The sequence below is a fragment of the Falco naumanni genome, chromosome 6, assembly GCF_017639655.2.
Source record: "Falco naumanni isolate bFalNau1 chromosome 6, bFalNau1.pat, whole genome shotgun sequence".
NCBI lineage: Eukaryota > Metazoa > Chordata > Aves > Falconiformes > Falconidae > Falco > Falco naumanni.
This window is the reverse complement of record NC_054059.1, coordinates 60,296,237-60,318,046: the sequence shown is the minus strand read 5'-3', so window position 1 is coordinate 60,318,046 and position 21,810 is coordinate 60,296,237.

Sequence of the window (21,810 nt, the reverse complement as noted above, 5' to 3'; positions counted from 1 at the left end):
ACCAGTAGCTATTTCACATGACCAAGCACATGGAGTAAGGGCATACATGTGTTTAATATATTATAAGACTTATGTTTATCTCTGCCCCACTATGAAGGACAAAAAGAAAAGAAAAAAAATGTTTGCTTCTCTTCTGTACTGTACTAGCCTAAAAATTTGTAAGGTTTTACAATATCACTGTATAATTACAAGTGAACTTGCAAGAAGTCCTGCTATTACAGAACTAAAGTTCTGAATGATACTGCCTGGCTGCTACTGTCCACTTTAGGGATATCAAAATATGTGTGAGTCCAGCCCAGATAAATAAGTAAACTTACAATAAATGCTTAATTGCAGTTGGAAAAAAACCCACCCCTTAAAAAAAAAAAAAATAATCACAGTCCACCTCAGCCAGTCTTTGCTTTGCTGTTTACTGGCTGAATAGTGTGCACATCTGCTTCTTCTCTATTACTCCTAAACTTTTGAAGGTACAACCTTCTTAACAGGAAATTTGTTCTTGGTGCCTGCAGTAATCTCTAACTTTCCCATTTAATGTATGAAGAATGAGTTACCTTTCCATTTGTAACAGAGTTATTAAACTTTGTGAGGTTACTCTTTTTTGACAGGAGTATTACCAAAAAGATGATCAGACTCTAGAAAGCTGTCATTTCTTGTATGCTCTGAGGGTTGTAGCAAAAGTTGTTGAAGTAACACTGTGCAGTATGCTCTAAATCAGCTACACATACTATCTACACAGTCTGGTGTCTCTTAAGCAGAGTAGGCCATGATCTGAGCTTTGAAAGTAAATGGAGATGATAAGCAGGAGCATATTTCTTTCAAGAACTCATAATGCAGTCTAGGCAAGTGGTGCATAGGATAGGTCCTAGAAATTTGGTCCTATATATCAGCAGTAATGGAGTTCTTCAAGGGAGAAGGGGTTGCATCTTGCATCCAAGAGACAGCCTTCCTAAGAGTTAGATGAATGCTCTACTCCCCTACAGACTGGCTGTCACTGATTTGTTACCACAAATTACTCTGTGCAATAAAAAGTCCAGTTCATCAGAGGTAGATCTGTGGAAACCAATAAACATCCACTGTGCCCAATATTTCATCAGGTTTTATATTAACTCTAGTCTGGTCCTTATTTAGCATGTGCACTCCTGAAACACATATTTCAGTTTAATTTTGTCCAAAGGTTTTCTAGTTCATGCAGTCCAAGACTGCTCCATGATGTGAGCCAGCGTGCAAAGTGGGGGTGGCTGGGAGCGTGATTTCAAAAGCACACTTCTGGTTCAAAATAAACTGCTAATCTAGTTGCACCAAATAGAAATATAAAGTACATGGACTATGGTCTCGCTACAGGAAAAGCTTCTTCTGAACTTATCTTTCCTTTGCAGTGCAAGCATACTAGAAAATCTGCCCTCACAACTGACACTGTCAGTCAGAAAATAAAGGTCCTTGCTCTTTTCCTTTGGGGAACATTTAAATGTCAGTCTTATACCAAAGAAGAGCTTTTCAACATGAAGTCACGAAACCTGTTTCCTGGAGAACTACCACCTAGGTTAAAAATCAGTGACTGTAAGGAGAATCTCCAGTGTGACTTCCTGGAGGCTTGTACATTTTCAGGCCAGAAGGAGCCAGTTTTACATCCTCTGTAACACGGGCCACAGATTTCATAGAGGGATTCTTGCATGGATCCCATTAACTACTGTTCATGCTACAAATTTTCTTTTATTTTCAGGACTTCCAGAGAAAGGGAAGACACTACTCTCAAAGGGAATCTGCACCTGTCATTAATTAAACTCGCTACTAAATGTACATGTTGCTTGCAATGTGCAATATGTCTGTTGGCAAGAAGAGCAACATAGAGATCAGTGGAATTCAAGTATTCCTGGAGTAATTTTTCTACGTAATAAGTACAGAGGCTTTCATTAAAATTACTTTGCCTTCATTTTTATATTCATTGCATGTAGTAGTCCTGGGAGAGCAGCCTTACTGAGAAGTGTAGGGCTACTCTATAACTGGTGTATCTGCCAGCAAGTGCTGGAAAACAGAATTAAATACATACACACTGCCATCAGAGGCAGAACACACTCAGTACTTTTCCTGAAATACCCACCCATACCAGCAAATCCACAGAGCCTTCAGATAATGGTTTGATAGCAAACAACATTGAATTCACCCTTTCAGCTAGGGATCGGGTTGGCAGTCTCTGGATAAGCGTGAATAAAATTCCTGGGCAAAGGAGCTTTTATGACTGTTGTCCAGAGGTCCCAAGGATATGCCTTTGTTGTTTTACCTACAGTTGTTCAGTGTCTACAAAGCCTGTGCAGTCAGCTTGATTTGAATGCTGAAAGTCCAGCAATCTGGATACACAAATGAGCACATGATTGAAAGTGTTTGACCTGAATATGAGTTTTAGGGAAATCTCCAGAATGTCTTGTCGCTGGTTTTAGTGGTCTTGCCTCTCATTTCCTGGTTGCAAATGCTTGTTCAGTGCTATGTTTTGCAGATTTTGTTTCACATTTGCAGTACCTCATGTTTATGTTAATATATGTCTGCACCAATAATTTAGTGGTATAGGAAAAATATTCAGATGTATAGTATAAATATTTGCCTGTAGTTAGACTTCCCAGAAATTAGAAGAGGGCTTTAAACTAAAATTGCCGGTGAAGGGGAACCTGAATCAATTCCACTTCTACCAGTTTGTTGCCAGTGCCAGCAACAGATGTCCAGAGCCTGCAGAAAGATCACAGATCAGCAGGGGAGCACCTAAAGAGCAGCAAAAAGGAATTCCACACACTCCAGCCAGTACATCAGCTTCACCGGGGACCCAACTTAAATGACTCTATGCAAATGCACATAGCATGAGGAATGAACAAGAGGAGTTAGAGACATCCACATCTGCAGGGCTATGATCTTATTGGCATCATTGAAGTCCCTGGACTTCAGGAGAGCAGACTTCGACCTCTTCTGGGATCTGCTTGGTAGAGTACCATGGGACAAAGCCCTGGATGGAAGAGGGGCCCAAGAAAGTTGGTTAATATTCAAGGATCACCTCTTCCAATCTCAGGAGCAGTGCGTCCCAACAAAAGGAAGTCAGGTAAAAATTCCAGGAGGCAAACTCAAACACAAAAAGGAAGCCTTCAGAGGGTGGAAGCAAGGACAGGTAGCATGGAAGGAATACAGAGAAATTGCCCAAGCAGCCAGGGATCAGTTTCAGGAAGCTAAAGCTCTGATAGAATTGAATCTACACAGGGACATCAAAGGCAACAAGAAAAGCTTCTGTAGGTACATCAGTGATAAAAGGAAGACTAAGGAAAATGTGGGCTATCTCTGGAAGGAAATGTACCTGAGACATGGAGAAGACTGAAGTACTCAACAACTATTTAGCCTCAGTCTTCTCTGGTATCAGGACAGGTGCTCTTTAACACCTTTGTCAGCATCACAGACACTGTGATTGAGCTCACTCTCAGCAACGTTGCTGATGACACCAAGCTGTGTAGTGGAGTCGACACACTGGAGGGAAGGGAAGCCTTCCAGAGGGACCTTGACAGGCTTGAGAGGTCGGCCCATGCAAACCTCACGGAGTTCAACAAGGCCAAGTGCCAGGAACTGCACATGGGTCAGAGCAAACCCAAGCAGAAGCACAGGCTGGGCAGAGAATGGATTGAGAGCAGCCCTGAGGAGAAAGACTTGGGGGTGTTGGTAGGTGAGAAGCTCGTCATGGCCCAGCGATGTACATTTGCACCCAGAAAGCCAACTGTATCCTGGGTTGCATCAAAAAAATGATGACCAGCAGGTTGAGGGGCCTGATTCTCCCCTCTGCTCCACTGTCATGCAACCTCACCTACAATACTGCATCCAACTCTGGCACGCCTAACAAAAGAAGGACATGGACCTGGTGGATAGAGTCCAGAGGAGGACTACAAAGATGATCAAAGGCTTGGAGAATCTCACCTGTGAAGACAGGCTGACAGAGTTGGGATTATTCAACCTGGAGAAGAGAAGGCTCTGGGAAGACCTTATAGCAACCTGCCAGTACCTGAAGGGGGCCTATAAGAAAGCTGGAGAGGGACTTTGTAAAAAGGCATGCAGTGATAGGACAAGGGGGAATGGCTTTAAGCTGAAAGGAGGCAAGTTTAAGTTTGATATAAGGAAAAACTTACTTCCTGTGAGGGTGGTGAGACACTGGCACAGGTTGTCCAGAGAAGCTGTGGATGCCCCATCCCTGGAAGTGTTCAAGGCCAGCCTGGATGGGGCTTTGAGCAACCTGGTTTAATGGATGGTGTTGCTGCCCATGGCAGGGAGGTTGGACCTAGATGATCTTTAAGGTTCCTTCCAACCCAAACCATTCTATGATTCTGTAATTTTGGTACAATATGTTCTACACTGATAACTGGACATAGGGAAAAGGTTACTTGCAATGTTGTTTCGTTGTTGGTCAATTCACCATCATTTCAGCTTGAGCTTATCGACAGCTTATCTCATACCACCATTGCTGGAGAGAGAAGAAGTTTTATCTCAGTTTTTTAAGTATTTGTCTAAACTGGAAGTCTAGATCTGTAAAGGTTCACCCTGTAAAAATAGACATCGTGGCCCTGCTAAGTGAGTTTCATGCTAGGCATGTCATAAAAAATAGAAATTAATAAAACAGAACATACTATGAGTTTGGTAATAATTTTTTTGTTACCTTTTGATTAATTTTTTTTTTTTAATTGGATGAATTTTTCCTTTCTTTTGACTGTGATATTCACGGTTCAGGATTTGTCAGATAGATAGAGTTTTTATGATACTTCCTCTGTGTACCTGTGTTTATAGCAGCAGCTGATCTGAGCAGATGGAAATTAGAAGCAAGAGGGATACACTGAAAGTCACACTGTGGGAAAACTCTTCAGATTTAACTTGCCTGTTGGACTGTAAAATTAGCTGGGATGGCATTTGGCATTTTGTCCTCAGTTGCCTAATTCATCCAGTTTGACTGACAATGCCATAAGATGGCATGGATATCCCTCATGAATGTGCAATATTATCAAAATTTTGGAGATGGGAAGTATCATAGAAGAACAAAACACTGGCTACAGAAAAAATTCTGTGCTTTTCCCAGCTCCAAGGTGCTGAGATCATATGACAGTATGTCTGTGTATTTTCAACATACCAAGAGTGCTTGTATATGGTTACACTGCTTTTGGGTGTGTATAGACATTATACATCCTAAAAGTCAAAGATATATTATTTTTTTTTTTTTAGTTAATGCTTCTTTAACAGATGTCATTGCTGTTGTCCTTCATCCCTGTGCAGAAGAAAATCAGCCTGGTGGTTTTACAGAGGGTGTGCTGTCACAATGTCACTATGCTAAATCATTCAAAACACTGGAGAATTTGCAAAGTACCGCAAGTTCTATTTGTATGGTGCATGGAGCTTACATTATGCAAATGAAGTTATAGTTTTCAAATACACTAATCACTGAGTTTATCCAGATGTGTTCAGTGTAAAAAAAAAGTTAACTAATCTTATTCTCTGAGGAACACTGTCAGATGCTCTTCAAAAGTAATTCATAGGTGGAAAAGAAAGAAGCTGGTGCTCACTTATTCAGGAACAGCACAAGAGGTTTTTTCCTTTTAGTTGTGAAAGATGAGAAGACTGTCACTGTTAGTGATGGTTCAGCTATGTAGCTGTTTGTAGGAGCTGGAAGAAGTATCAAATCAGTTTGTAATATCTGCATGCTGAAAAGTGCACTGTTCATTTGCTTATGCATTTATGTCTCTTAGACTCTTTGGACAACTTTAGAAAGGCATGAGGTTAAACAATTCAATTTCAAGACCAGATTTCAAGAAGAAACAAATATCTTTCACTTCTTATTGTGCTTTTATTTGATGAGAATGGTATAATTTGTCAGCAATGTCTGAAAAAGCAGATGAGAGCCACTGTAGAGCCCATAAATTATATTGTCTATGATTTAGCTATTTTTATATTTTCTTTTTCCTTTCAGGTTCCTTTATTTCAGATCTCAGATACCACAGAAATAAAGTCACCAGTGGCATGATGTGATGATCTTCCCACTTAAATCTGTGTGGACAAGAATCATTCAATCATTCAGATTTAATAGGAGAGAATGTATAAGTACATTTAATTGTAAGACTTTTCTAACTACTATGATCTGTGACACTTCCACATATAAGGTCAGGTTGTACATTCACCTCTGATAATGTCTATGGCTCAAATATTTATTCTTTACTACCCATGTTTCTTGACTGCTAGAGTGAAAATACTATTGTCAGTCACATTTACTTTTGAGATTACTAGCTCCATTTTTCTTTTTATACTAGAGATTTTTGAAAACCAGCTTTGTTGTGTTCGCTTAGATTTATAGTATGACAAATGCCCATCTAAATGGGTGAGGTGCTTCTAATGAATACTTAAACAAAATCAATATGTTAAAAAAGAAGCTGCAAGGCCACTTCACATCAGCTCTGTTCGCTTCAACAGGCATTCTGAGTTTAACTGACACAAGATCTCCCATAGGCTGAGAAAGATGTGGGTGACTCAAAGCATGTCAATGAGATCTCTGAAACTTTAATCTATACTTCACCTACTTTAATCAATATTCTTTGTCTATGTCACTACTACTCGGTAGTTACCTTTTGCTAACAGGTTAGGTTAGCTTTGTAAATCAGATTTTGGTATCTATACAAATCTGTTCAAAATACTCTTCCTCTTCAGCCTTCAGTGATGTTCATGCTGTGTGAGAGAGGTTGGAATGAACATTTAAAAGCACCCTCAAAATATTTTAGTTTAGTAGCTGGACATATCAAGAGCACTGAAGACACAGGTGACAAATACTTTTGTGATGAAGACCATACAGAGCTGTGGGGTACACTTGCAAGGACCTTAACTACACAGAAATCTGTGTCATTGCACCTGGTCTAGGGGTTGGTACTAGCCAAATTCCATGACCTGAAATTATGTGCCTAATTTCAGTCTGAACAGAGCTGTAACATCAGTGCTATTAGTATTCCCCATGCCTATGTAATGAGGAAATGATTTCTTTTTTTTATTCTTAAATCAAAATAATCTCTGTTCATATACTGTCATTCGTAATGCTGAAAGTGTTTCAGATAGCGGCTGAATACTAGTGAGATGTTCCAGTTTTCTGGAAATTATTTGTTCTTCATTCAGATTGTCTCATAATCTGTTTAAATACAAACTAACGTCTTCCAGATAATAAAAGATATTAAAATGGTTTAGGTAAAAAGAATTATGTTCAGCTTTGTAATTTAAAAGGAAATAGCTGAATTTTTCTCTCTTTCTCTCTTTTTCTTTTTTTCTTTTTTTTTTTAGAGGAATGTTATTAATGAGAAATATGGAGAAATATGGGTCTTTGTCATAAAGGCTCATGAAAAATCTTCCAGAAAGCTATAATTAAGTTATGCAGTTTTCAAAGGGAGGCATCATGGACTTGAATAGGCTGGAAGCTTAACTTGGTGTGTGACTGCTTTCTACTCTGAGAACCTGTTATTGGTCTGCCACTTTCTCTGCCAGGCAATTGCTCTTTTACTCTACTGATGATAATCGTGGCTAGTAAAAGATTAAAAGGCTAATCTTCACACTGCTGTCAGTCGCAATCAACAGAAAAATTGTTGAAAGGTGATGCACCATTTGTAAGCTGAATAGGGAACTGCGTGCACTTTTCAGTCCTGAGTAATGGATGGTAAGCAGAGGAAAAAGGCACTCCACTTGGAGTGATATTAAACCGTGAGCTGCTGAAGAATGCAGCCGCTTTGAAGTGCTGCTCCCTGTGACTGGTGGTGGCACCGCTGAGGACCCCAAAGCAGGACATGCGTTGTTCGGCACCAGGCAGCTGCGTACCTGCCAGGGGCTGGGGGCGGGGGGGCAGCTGGCAGCACAGGGAAGGCAGAGACAGCTGCAACAGTGACACAAAGATGGATTCTACCTGACTTGATTTGAAATTAGGTCATTGATTACAAATGAGACTCAGGCTTTGGAACCACACTGGCCTCAGGGGAGTTTATTTCACCCTGTTCAGTTGGCTGAATGTGCTGTTGGTCTCCCCCCCCCCACATCAGAGCCCTGTGCTACACTGCCCTGCCTGCACAGCTGGCTGATCTCCGTGTGTCAGCCTTCACGTGTGCACTTCTGCAGTGACTATGGCACACTGCCGGCTCTCCAACCTTGCAGCCCAGCTGTGGCTGTGTCCTCTGGCAGGGCCACCTCAGTGGTGGGCAGGTGCCTGGCTCAATTCATTGCTGAAAGGGACAATGGAGTATCCAGAGTAGGAGCAGGAGATGGCTTTGCTATCACTGTAGTTGAGACTCTTGGCTAGTTTTACAGGAGTAACAAAAAGCAAACGTTTCCATCTGATTCACTACCATCCAATGGTAGTAAAACACTTGCTAGCAACCTCTGGCTCTATAAACTTTTATCAACCCTGAAACCATGTAGACCTTGCAATGTATTTGTCCACCTGTTAACAGCAGTTGATATAGGTGTCTGCTTCCAGCATGAGAGCAAAGGTTGTTGATGGCCTTTCTGTTGTATTCTCATATTAATCCCTGCAGGAGACACATTGAAAGTTAGATTTAAAACAACAATATCATTCAAAGTATATTTCATAGTCAGAAGTAGTGCTGGTGCTGCTGAGCATATGGTGGGATGTACACATCAGAATACCTTCTGTACAGGGTAGCAAAAATCAGGAGGCTAAAATTAAATTATCAAATGCACATTACCATTACAATTATCTTGTTAGAGAAGTTTCTACTACTTAGTTGTATTTCATGGGAGTCCTTTGTCTTAATTTTTTTATTGTGCAGAGTGCCTTTTGGAGTAAGTTAGTAGGGGTACTCTCTGTCCACCTGCCATGTGAGAATTGGTATTTACTGATGTGCATGACCTTGTCAGAATTTATGGTGCTGGTACAGGCAGCTGGGCTGTGCCGTAATTCTCTCCAGAGAAGGCAAAGGAGTTCAAGTGTTTGGGGTGACAGATAGGGCCATGGTAACTTTTTATGCAGGAATGAAGAGTAGCATCAGTTTCTCCTTTACTCACTGCAATCACTTTTGTTGTAGGTTAAAGATGGTGTAATTTAGAGCTGCCTATTGTCAGTGTTTCACTCCCTGAATTACTGCTATACTTAAGCGACAGTATCTCAACCCATTGCAAACATGTATATCTTATTCTTCTCTTGGACGCCTGCCACTGTTAAGCTGAGTAGCAAAGGTTTTCTCCTGAGGATTAGAGCTTGCTGGAAGCCTTACAACTATTTCTTTTTCTATGAAATATGTTAGTTTGTCAGAAAGCAACATGTTCTGTAGAAATGTTCTTTTTTTTGTACCTGTGAGTTTCCTCCAAAGCATGAGAAGGGATCTAATGAAACCTACCAACTGAGTCTGCCAAGCTGCCGGATCACAAAAGCATTGATGATGTGGTTCTCTGGGTACCTCTCATATTATGTACACAATGCCTGCATCAGGCATTGTACGTGCTTGTGAGCTCTTTGTTTCAGAGGGACCCCGTTAGCAAATTGCTGCAACTGGGAATTCCAGCACTTCTGGGTTCTCTGTTGATCTAAGAAAACACGGGAAGAGCTGTTCTTGAAGCCATTTTCTATTTGCATGGCATAGAATTTCGAAGTCCTAAAAGCCCTCTTCAACCCTCTGCTTTGCCATGAAAGGCTTTTAGATCTTCAAAAGAAGGGCTAGCCAATTAATTATCATTAAAAATAAAAGAAGTCCTAATTCTTCAAAATAATAATTAAGATTCTTAGTTATATTTCTGCAGGAGTCCTCATTTGGACCAAAAAGTTAGATTTAAAAGCCAAAAAAGAAGTCTGTATGGGATGACCACGCCAAGTTTTGACCAGTTGTACAAGGGAGCTGTTTTCTATACTTTACCAAAGAATACATCTCTATGCAGTCTTTCTTTCAGGACCCAGATTTTGGTACCCAGTTAAGACCTGGGTTCACCGTTACTCTTCTGAAGTAATACAGAAGAGGAGGTAGCCTGTGCCCCTCCCGTGTGTTCTGCTTTATGGCAAGACATTTACCTAGATGCTGTGGTGAACTGGAACCTTCCTGACAATGGCAGTGAACAAATGGAAGAACATGATGGAGTCTGAGCAGATCCAAAACTCTCTGTGATAGTACCATGTTGCCTTCACTCCATATGCAGCCCATTTCCAGTCTTAAACACATCAGTTATCCCATCCCATTCCAATCCAGCAAAGCAGTTAAGCGTATGCTTAAGTCAAATTGCTGTCAGTATGATTTAAGCAACACTTCAGCAAAGCACATTCTTAAATGCCTATGTAACTGTGAAGGGATTGAAACGGGCTTAATGTTCAATGCATACTGGTACATTTCGCCGGGTGGGAACTTTGAAAATGGAAAGGGATTAAAGCTATTTTTCTTCATTGTACCAGTGCTTATTCCTGCAGATATGCTAATGGCTGTTAGAATGGGATGAGGTTAGTTCAGACTGAGTTCAGTAGGATTGCTCTCATATATTGACTTTTTCAAGTCCATAAACATTTAAAGGAAGGAAATTCCATTGCTGTGGTGAGTTCTGGAGGATGCAGTAAACCACAGTCAGTATAGCTGAAAGATTAGAAAAAAACAATTTCAAAACAGTATGATTTTGAAGATTATTTTCTTTTGAATAGACAGTAAAGTCTGAAAAATAACATAGAAAACATTAATCAGGAAATTCACTTGTATCTTCAGCAGTAAATGGAGATTACAGCTTTCTTCAAGATAGTACGAAACAAAGACATTTAAATCCTGTTTTGATTGGAAAAGTTAAATACCTGAGTTACTCATTTTCACATATGTTTCCGTAACACACCCTGTTTACTCTTTCAGTTGTGTAGAAAAATATGCTTACAAGAAAATGTTAATGACTATGGATCCTCCGATAATAAGTTATAGAACTTTATTCAAGCATGGTTACCTAAAAAGTTACTTTTTAAATGATTTTTCTTTTCTTTTTTCTCTCCTTTCAAAGGCTCTGTGGGGTCATCCTAGAGTTTCTTGTTCTTCTTTAAGGTTTCATCTTAGGATTCCACTTAAGCTTAGTAAATAGGATAATCAAAAATAATTTCCAAACCTTGTTTTTCTGACAATGTATTTATTGTAAATTTTAAAAAGATAAAAGACTAGTAAATAATTTCAGCTGCAGAGGAGGAGTTGGACTCTGACAGATTTAGACTAGCTTAGGGGGAGCACTTGGCATGCTAATTGGTAGAGAATTCATCCAGGGAGAAGATTGGGCCAAGTGAAATGTCATGAAATTCAGCAAGGAGAAGTGTGAAGTGAGAGGAACATTGCCATTCACCGGTGCTGCCTGGGAACCAACTGAAAAGCATGTTTTGTGCAAAGGACCTGGATAGGCAATGGGTGCCAAATTAAAAATGAATCAAGAGGGAGTTTTCATCATGACAAGCCTCACGTCAATTATCATTTGGGGGCAAAAAACCCCAACCTATCTACATGTAATTTGTAGACATTATTTGTTAATTACCTAAGTTCTACACAACATTAGGTGTGTGAAATTAGCACTATCATTCAGAACCACATGGAGTATTACCTAGGAGTTAATTTAACCAGAGTAGGTTGCTAAACTACAAAAGCTAACACAGCATTATCATGCAATGGAGCTGTTTGGTTTCTGTATACACTATATGTCGTGTCAGGTCTGATGTCACTCAGTATTTTCATCAATGGTCTAGAAGAAATATGAAAACAGAACTAATGTTCAAAATGACACAGATTATTACAGTGGCAAATGAACGGTGAGGATGGGTCATATAGTCCTCCTGATCACTTGCTAGTCTAGGTCTTTTCAAACATTAGAATTCTTGCTACAGTTTCAATCAAATATATGTACCTAGAAATAAGATGTTCAGTCCACACCTTAAGAAACTGGGAGTTTGTCTCAGTATCAATGTCTCTGAAAAGAAGAAGAGCTTAATAGCAGGTAAAATAAAAGCATTAACCCTGAATGTTATACTGGAGAAATGGAAGATATAAATTATTATATAAAAATGGAGGTGGGAGTACAAGGTTATTTCATTCAGTATGAGCCATTGTGAAGTTATTAGTAAATTATTTTATAAAATGTAGAGGTCCAGAGTTTTTAAAGGCGAAGTAAAAACAACAGTGAGATTATGGAATTTATTAAGAATTGGAGAATACTTCAGTCAGATACTTAAAGCCCTTTGTCACTTGATTACAGTTGTTAAGTACCAAGGTGAAGACAAAGGCAAATACTATAAAAGGTGTTGTCTGTAAGCAGTGTCTCCACCAAGGAATTGCCCAGTTGATGTGAAAAAATTTATCAGTGTGGGAAAATAATGGAAGATTGGCGAGGAGGATTGTAAACATGCTGAAGTGACTTGCAGCTGGGTTGTAGAAAAACACATATATCATACTAACTGTTGTTTAGCCTTGTGTGTTGGACAAGTAAAGCATCTGTGTTTAGATAACATAGGCCTGTGATAGACTTAAAGGTGCCCTGTTGAACATGTTTGAGATTCCTGCCCTGCTGTGAGAAAGGTCAAAGCACCATGGTAAACTGTGTCTGCACCAATCCCCCCTGACATACAGGCAAAACCAGCCAGTTTGGTGATCTTCTAGTGTGAACAGGGCACCGCGGTGCCTACGTCCCTGCTCATGTGTCTCTGCCCAGGTGCTGTTTTGGGGATCCCCTGGTTGGTGAGCTAATGAAAATAAATTTACTGTTTGCATTTCATTCATGGTTTTGTGATTGTTCATGCATCCTGCCTGTGCCAGCTCACACAATCACCTCTCGAAAATGTGTTCTTTCTGCGCTATGAATATAGTAGAGAAAGTGCTTTTTAGTGTCTAGCTGAGCTAGGTTGTTCTTTCTAGCCATTTTCTCATCAGGAAAAGGTTCTTTAATCTAGGGGAGAGAAGAATAGAAACAACGTCTAGAAAGTGGACCCAGACAAAATTAAAAGGGGAAAACCCATTTTTAACAGCTAGAAGAACTGCATCAGTGGGAAAAGCAGAGGGGAAAAAAAAATCAAGGGACATCATAGTCTCATTTCTCATTCTCCAATTCAAAACTCAGTGTATATCAGAAACTATGGTTTAGTCAAAGGCAACAAATTCTGCATCAAATACCAGTAACTGAGCTACTGAAGGGTAAATTGATGAAAACAAATTATTTATGACATGCAGAGGTTCAGAATAAATTCTCTTATAGCAGCATTGAACTGTATGAATCTATTATTTCAGCTACCATTTTCTGCCTCCTAATATCCCACCACATCTCTGCAACTGAGTTAACTTTCAGTGTTCTACTCACCAATCAGCAAAGCAGTGCTCCTCAAGCACTCCTACAAATGGTAGAAAGGCCTCCTAGCTATATTTTTCGTGCCATGACTCCTACTGTCCACAGAAAAAAAGCATCATCATTTGTGTACAGCAATAATAATCGAAAAACTACCCATAAAAATTCCTCTTCTTATTAAAAAGCTGAAAAGCAACATCCTTATAGCTATCATATCCTTCTCGCAATGGTAAGAGTGAACAATGAAGAAATATATGCAAATAATCTCAAAAAAATCCATATTGTTCTGTAGTATTTCGTGTCCATGTACCTTTACCAGCTTTTTCCTTTCAAATTTCCAGTTTATAGCCCCAGCCTGCATAGTGTCCTGACCCAGTGAGGCACATTAAGCATACTGTGCCAAATGAAAATCGGTCTTTGAGTTGTATACCTTTTCATGTCATCATTTTTTCCACAAATGCATGGGCTCACATTTCCTGGGGGGACTGATGGCCCTAGGCAAGTCCATGGTGTGTTCAGTAACAAAATGGCTCTAATTTATGCAAGAGAGAATCCTTGCCAAAAGTTTGTGAGCTCCTCCTTGTTTATCCTTGAACTTTTTAAAGGAGTGGAATAGCCCACACTTGTCATAACCTCACATCAGTCTGACTGACTGATTATCTGATACTAGACCACAAGTTTTTGGAAAAAATATGCTTCTTATATCCATGTTATAATTGAAAATTCCATTGATCTGTAAAAAACAGTTGCAAAAGAAATCCAGAAAACTAATGTTAGAAAGATTTATATTTTAGGTTAAAAGAGAAATTCAAAATTACAAATGAGAATTCAGAAAGACTAAGCTCAAAGTTGCGTGTGGTATCTGGGCATATATGCTGGAATCATCCCTGACAGAGCTTGAAACTGGAATTCCAGTGACATTTTGTGACTTTACTATATGAGGAAATGACTTCAGTACTTCGCTTTGTAATATAAAGCTTCACAGAAATCTTTTAAAGATAGATTTCTCAAGCCCTAGTCTGTGCATTTTAACTGGTTTTATTCAGAAATATTGAGACTTTAGAGGGACTTGGACCATAGAAGTATCTTAATTAAGTGATGGAAACCCTTTTAATTTAGTTGCTGTTTAAGACTATGTGAAATGTGTGCTGTGTGGTAGTAATGCGTTTTTCAGCATTAACATTTTGAAATCTCATACTTGGAGACCTTCTGAGTTCGCATCGTTTCACAGCTGAACCTGCAATTCTTCCATGGGTAAAAATGAGTCCTGGATAGTGCTTAGACAAGTGAGATAAGTCGCATAGTTCATCACAACTGAGGTACAATATCACTTTGGTAATTAAATATGCATGTTACAAGAATCTTTTCTTACATTGCTACTTCTATAATGATATCTCTAAGTCATCACTGTTCTTTATATGCTCTCTTCCGTACAGCTGGAGTTCTTCATTCTCCCTTCAGTTTATTTTTCCTGAGTTGTGATTTTCTGTGTAGAAAAGCACAGATATCAATGGATTTGTGTGATTATATTCCTGTAGTCACAGCAAAAGATTAGATTTTATATTCTTCGTGATGTTATGTAAAGATAAAAACTACTTCTGGAGTGAAATATTTCCATTATAACAAAAGCTGTTTGAGTAAATGCCTAATACAAACTCTTGTAATGTGAAATGGAATCTGAGAAGTAATTTGGCCATCTTTGTTTATTTACTCCCACAGAGGCCTAAGAGTGCTTCTTAGTTTGAAAATCTTCATTATACCAATTTCAGAGTCATCCAGCTTCTTTTGTGGAAGTAAATAGTGCATTCTCCTGCACCTTCAGAAGTACCAGAATATAGCTGAAAGCATACTTCTGTATGAGTTAGTTACAAGCATGTCTAAATTTTCTTTCACTCCCACACTAATAGACATGCTTTCTTGGCTTCTCAGCTTACTATATCACAATTTCAAATTAGCAAAGTGTCCTTAGTGGGGTTCTTCAGTTTCTAAAAGTTGCAGCTGACAAATCTCCAACAGGGCCTAGGAGGGATGGAGCCAGCACAGCTTCCCTGAACAGTTGCACCACTGCCAAGGTGCCAGGGGAAAAGCCTTTTCCTCAAGTCCTGCCTGAACCTCTTCTCCTTGGTCCAACTGATGCCCCTTATCTCTCTGGCTTCCTCTTCTCGACCACCTCCCTGCAAGTACCAGGAGCTGTTTTCATCCCCTGCTGGATCCATCTCTGCCCTCAGCACCATTGAGTGCAACCAGTTGGGTGCCGTGGATTTTTACGGGTTGAGCTCTCAAGCAATCCGTGACTTGATCTTCATTCGCTGCTGGTCTGTCTTGTCCTTGAACCCTTTCAATAAGCACAGAGGCATGGGACATTTTGTTACACTTCAACCTTATCCATTACTAAATCACTTATCTTAATCAGAAATGAGCTACAGACCCACATTTTCAGTGCTAGCTTTAGCAGAACTTCTAACTTCAATACCAACATAGCAGAAGTTTTGCCCTTCATGCCCCTCACATGTCTCAACACCACTTGAGCTTTGGCTTTCCCAGTGCCATCCATGCACACTCGGAAGGTGGTTCTGAACTTCTGTTTTGTAGCCTGTCCGTGATTACTCCTCCCATATGCTACCTTTTTGCACAGGAGCTCTGCCATGACTTCTCTGCTTAGCCAAGTCAGTCTCCTGCTGTCTGCTTGTTTTCCTAAGCATTGGGATGGGTTGTTCTTACGCCGTCAGGATGCTGTCCTCAAAAACCTGCCAGCTTTCAAAAGCTCCTTTGCCCTTCAGATCTATACCCCATGGGATCAAACTTACCAGTTTCCTGAATAAGCTGGAATCTGCTATCTGAAAGTCCAGGTTCTCTATCCTGTTACTCTCTCACCTCCCTCAGGATCTGGAACTCGACAACTTTGTGGTCACTACTGTAGTATCATGTAGTAAAATGATATTTACTGCGTTTAACAGTTCACTGTGGGGCAGTTTTATTAATTGCAATTGTGTTTCTAGCAGTCTACTCAAAATGTAACCTAGAGTTGAAACAAGATTCATATCAATTTCTCAGAAACTGATATGCAAACACCAACACATCAGTCTTTTTCAGCATCGGTTTTGTTCCTAATGAGAGTTTTGCTTGAAATTGCCTGCCATTAATGAAGTCAGTTTATTCGGAAGCCTATGTTCCCAAATGTTGCTTGTGAATTAGGAATCAAATGTACTCATCTGCGTAAAGAAGCAGATATTACTTTCCCTGTAATAATTTGTGCACTTACACCACTAAGCCAGTGTTGCTTCACAAGGCTGCCTTTTGTGTTGTTTGGTGCTCTCAGCAGTGCAGGTTGATTCTGGTTAGTATCATCTGAATTTCTGGGAAATTCTGCCACATAGTGTAAGGTAGTAAGGAGCTCAGCATTGTCATTGGAAATTTTGCTTTTTTCCCCCCTTGAACATATCCCAAATGCCCATCATACAAAACTGTGACTAAGGGACTAGTCTGCAAGAGATCATAGCATAGCACTGAGGGCAGGTACACTAAAAGAGATGAATGGGTTTCCTCTGTGATACACTGCTGTGGTTGTATAACATATAATTTGGGTGGGTAAAATAATTTTTCATCAATAATTGCTGGTTCTGGGGCAAGGATGCCAAGCTTTTCTTCCCATATCATAATACTCTACCTTTTCTCAAAACACAATTTCTCTATAGCTCTTTTTTATTTCAGTTTATTTCATTTTATTTTATTATTTTTTTTCTGTTCTGTAACAACACTCCTTGTACCCTGTGCTATTCTTCTGTCTGAATAGTAGCATCACTTCTGTGGTGCTCATCCTGTCAAAATAATAACAAGTCTAAGGCATTGCAGACAAAATTCTGTAGGTCCCAGATGTATTTATGTAGAAAATTAGCATTTATACATTTATAATATTCAATGTGAATTCTGCCTCTGTAATATGACTACAAAAGATATTAATCTCGGTTTGTCATGAGGGATGTAAATACAAAGCACTAAATTTGCTAAGTTTTCTTAACCTCACAGACAAAACTGTCTTCTAAAATGGTTTAACCTTTCAAGGGGGCTTTTCTAGTCTATTTGTGCTCCCTTCCCTATGACTGTTGCTTAATTAAACCAGAATCTGACTGCTCTGGGAGGTAAAGCATGCTTGTCTTTCCTTCTGTGATTTCTAGTTATGCTGTTATTCATTGTCAACAAGTATACGTATTGGATTATACCAAGCACTAGACAGACATCTGCATACCTATAAAACTGTTTCTCTTTCCAAATAACACTAACAGAGGTTGCAGTCTGAGGGACTGCAAGAAAGACAGCAGGCTGATTAAAGAAATATTTTGTTGGAAGTATATTCTGGTCTGAAATTTATTTTTACTGCCTTCTACTGTGAAAGAGACCGTAATTACTGAATCGTGAGGTAGAGTAGAAATGAAAAAAAAACATTTACCCATGGTTCCCTGAATGGTTGTGTTTGGTGAAGTCTGCTACAGAAACACATTGATCTAGGTTGTATTATACCTTGGATCCTGGATAGAGCAGTTGTTTACATTTCTTTAGGCCCTGCTGCAGAAAGCAACTTTCTAGAAATAGCTTGAGTTGTAAAATGGGCCATGTTACTATCTATAAGCATAAGTAAAACAAAAAATGGAAAAAAAAATTCACATGAAGCTGATAATGATGTCTGCAACTTGGCTCACATCTGGCGTTATGTGAATAACCACATTCATACTTTATGATGGCTACGGACTTACTGCCATGCATAGCTTCTTAGCATTGCCTGGTACTGCACATTTCAGACCATGGGACAATCTTACAACTACATCTTCTAATCAGCAGCATGCTTAACCTAAATGTTATGCCTGAAATGTTCACGCATCTCCAAAAATGAACACTAACAGACATTTAACCCACAGTCATACTTCTGAACTCCTCAGTTTCACACATGCTATTTCCTTCAGCGTTTGCCACTATCAGGTCTACCAATTTATTTAAGACTTACACAAGGTCTACTGAGATTACTGGTCACACACTGCTTCAAAATTTGTTTTGAGTCTGGGCTTTAATTGCTGATTGGCCCTGTTTGCTTATTTAATAAAGAGATAAGCGTGAAAAGCAATCATGCACTTCCTTTCTCTGACTTGAAAGGTTTTATTTTGTTCTCTGAGAGGTTTCTTCCTCACACTCCTGGAGCTGTGATCCTTTGAAACTACTTAATGTCCAGCAGATCAGATTGTTTGCACATCTCAACACCTCCTGCAGCTAGAAAATTGGGTCTTTCCATGAAAACATAATTTAATTTTTTCTGCACAAACTGCCATTCTGTGAGTGGTTCTATTCAAATGGAGACATGGCAGAAAGACTATCATCTTCACCAGCACTTTGAATTTGGAGTTTAAATAGGCTTTCTAATAAGGTGCATCAACAATATGATGTCCATAGGCTTTCTGTACTATTTGCAGACTGACAGACCTGGGCTCTGTATTCTGCTGAGGGCTTATGCACACATTTTGTTTTAGGCAGCTGGGACTGCTCAGGGTGCATCAGGTTAAATACATACATAAATCTTTTCAGGATCCAAGCCCTGAGAGGGCTTCTGACATCTTATAACCTTCAAGCTTGAGTGCTATCCACCCTGCAGGACACCAGTGGGATTTGCACACTTTTCTAAACATTCTACACAGATTGTTCCTATTGATGCTTGCTCCTTGTTTGTCTCTACTTGAAATATGCTTTTGAGTTCAGAGAGAGAGAGAGTTTTCAGCCTTGACACAGCTGGGAAGACTTTAGACTGCTTGCCATCTGCCACTATAGTAGTGATAGTTTCATAATGATATTAAAGGTTTTTAGAAGTGGAAAGGTATTAATTTATAATGGCAAGCTGATGTCAGAAGGGATAGGATGTACCAGAGAGAGAACTGCTGGAACAGAGGGATTATTTGACTCCATTACAAAAGCCCAGTATTTCAATGCATGATCAGGGGTGAGGTTTCATGATGCATTCTGAGATCCTGACTACCAAAATCTGGTTTGCAATGCTTGAAATAAATAAGCTGAGATTTCATTAGAACATAAGGATGACTGTGTCAAATGAAACTGAAGATCATCTAGCTCACTGCTTCCAAGAGTGGTATGGTCAGAAGCTGATCATCTGCCTGTGGCTCTTTTGATGATATGGTCAGTTGTTTTCTTTAAAATTGGGTAAAATTCTTCAGCCTTTTTTGAAGCAGTAGCTAGAAGCTGCCAAAGACAGAAGTCATGCTGTAGGTCTGAGAGGAGAAGTACTGGCAGGATCAGGAGAAAGGCAAGAGGAAAAGTTTAAGAAGATGGGGAAAAAAGAAAGAAAAAAAAAGATACTGTTAAAAATATTCAGATGTTCCACTGATTAATTTTTCACAGTTCCTCAAGATCCTGTCAGCTGTGGCAGTGCACTACCTCCATTGTCACAAAGCCACTCGCTCAGGATCCTGGCCCACAGGCTTCTCCCACTTGCAAAAGGACTTGTGGAAAACCACGAATCTTTGTACACATACAGAGACACACAGAAGCATTGGGAGGGGGGTGGGGGGAAGCAAAATAATGTAGCAGATCTAGACAGAAATTTCTAGTTATGCCTTTGTACAGACTTTGTAGAGAAAACTGTAAATCTTGAATCTCAACATTTTTATTTGCAAATGTTACAATTCTAATAAAGCAAGAATCTCTAGCCTCTTTAGTGACAGGTCCACATCATTTACAAATATTTCAAAAGAAAAATTATGTCAGCAATTGAATCCTTCTCCATTTTTTAATCATTTAGCTTTAAAATGATTAGAGGGTTGTGCTATAGATCTAAAGAACCCATCCCTGAAGATGACTCATGCAGATAGTAAATATAACCCTGCAAGTGTAGTTCTGAGACTTTTAATTATATAAAAAAAAAGAGGAAATTACTTCCAAAAGCAAGTGTTAGTCTCATTAAATCACATTCTTGAAAGTCAGGACATGCCAGCACTATGACTATAGCCTATGCAAATCTAATTCATTCCCCTGACATTAATTACAGATTCATGCGATTTTTCTTTTTTCTTTTTTTTTTTTTTCCTCCACAGGAACCAAGCCATATCTCCATAGGACAAATAAATTTCAGGGACAGTCCTGACTAGTTCAACAAGTATCTATTAAGTACAGAAGCACACCTTATCTCACCCTGCAGAAGTGTTCTGAAGATTGATTTTTTTCAGTATGTAGAAAGTATTAAAATGTTAGAAAGACATTACCTGAGGAAAAACCTTGAAGAAATTAATTATGTTGTCCTTGGTTCAGGATTCGAAGGATGTGTACAAAGCCTCTCACTGAATAATGTTGATAAACAGAAATACTGAGTCTCTGCTAACAAAGTGAATGTTTCTTCACAGGTATTGAATGATCAAGCAATCACAAACTGTTTAATGATTTGCAAATATAAGGGACTAGAAGGAATGCTGTTCAAGCAGCCTCAATTTTGTCAGTTCCTAATGTCTGAGCACTTGATTTTGCAACCTTAAAATTCATTCCACTGTTATTTTCTTTTTTCACGTAATGGGTATATATAGGACTTATACTATACAGATTTGTGTCATAATTCAAAATTAGTGATACATAAGTGATGTATTTTAATATTAGACAAAAAAAACTGGCTAGTATCAGAAATAAAAGACAATGCAGAAAAGTAGTTCTATAAAGCAGGTCAGAATTTTAACAAACGACATAAATATTGTTGGTCAGATAAGAAGACCTATTTCTAGAGGCAAAATAGTAGGTGTCCTTAATAACTGAACATACAATGTCCTTCCCACCATTCCCCTGTATTGCTTTCTCATTTTTAGCAATAGATAAGTAAGAAGTGACTTTGAGTTTGGTCTTTCAGCAGACTTCAGCCACTATTCATGCATCAAAATTCCTTGTGGCACTGCTGACTTGATAGAACTCACTGCTTAAAAAAAAAAAAAAAAAAAAAAAAGCCTCCAATGTCTGCTTTCTCATGACCTCATTTTTGCTAAATTTAGTTCTTAATGGTTCTCAGAAATCTGGTTTCTTTTCCTTCACAAAGATGGAAAATTCAGCTACCTAACTGTGGTAGTCCCTTGAGTGCAGCATGATCCACCCCTGCCAGTCCATCAATATAATGATGTGCCACTATAACGCAACAATTAATACAGCAATGATGGAACATCCAGAGGCAAACAGCATATATTCCCCTTAATGTTAAAGGTCTGAATGAAACACAGAAAAGCATGCGAAATTAGGGTAGGGCATCTGGTAGGAAAAGCTGGATGGGTAGAGAGACGGTCTAGGCATCATTAAAGATATTTGCTCTGCTAAGAGGCACCTTTCCCTCCCATTATTTGAGAACAATATATCTCAGCTCAAATGAAAGTAAGTTTGTTTCTCTGCTATATACAAGCTGCCATTTATTTTACTCCCAGCCTCTAGTGATGCAAGTCTGTTGATGCAAAACAGGAGAAAAAGAATGAGTGCAGC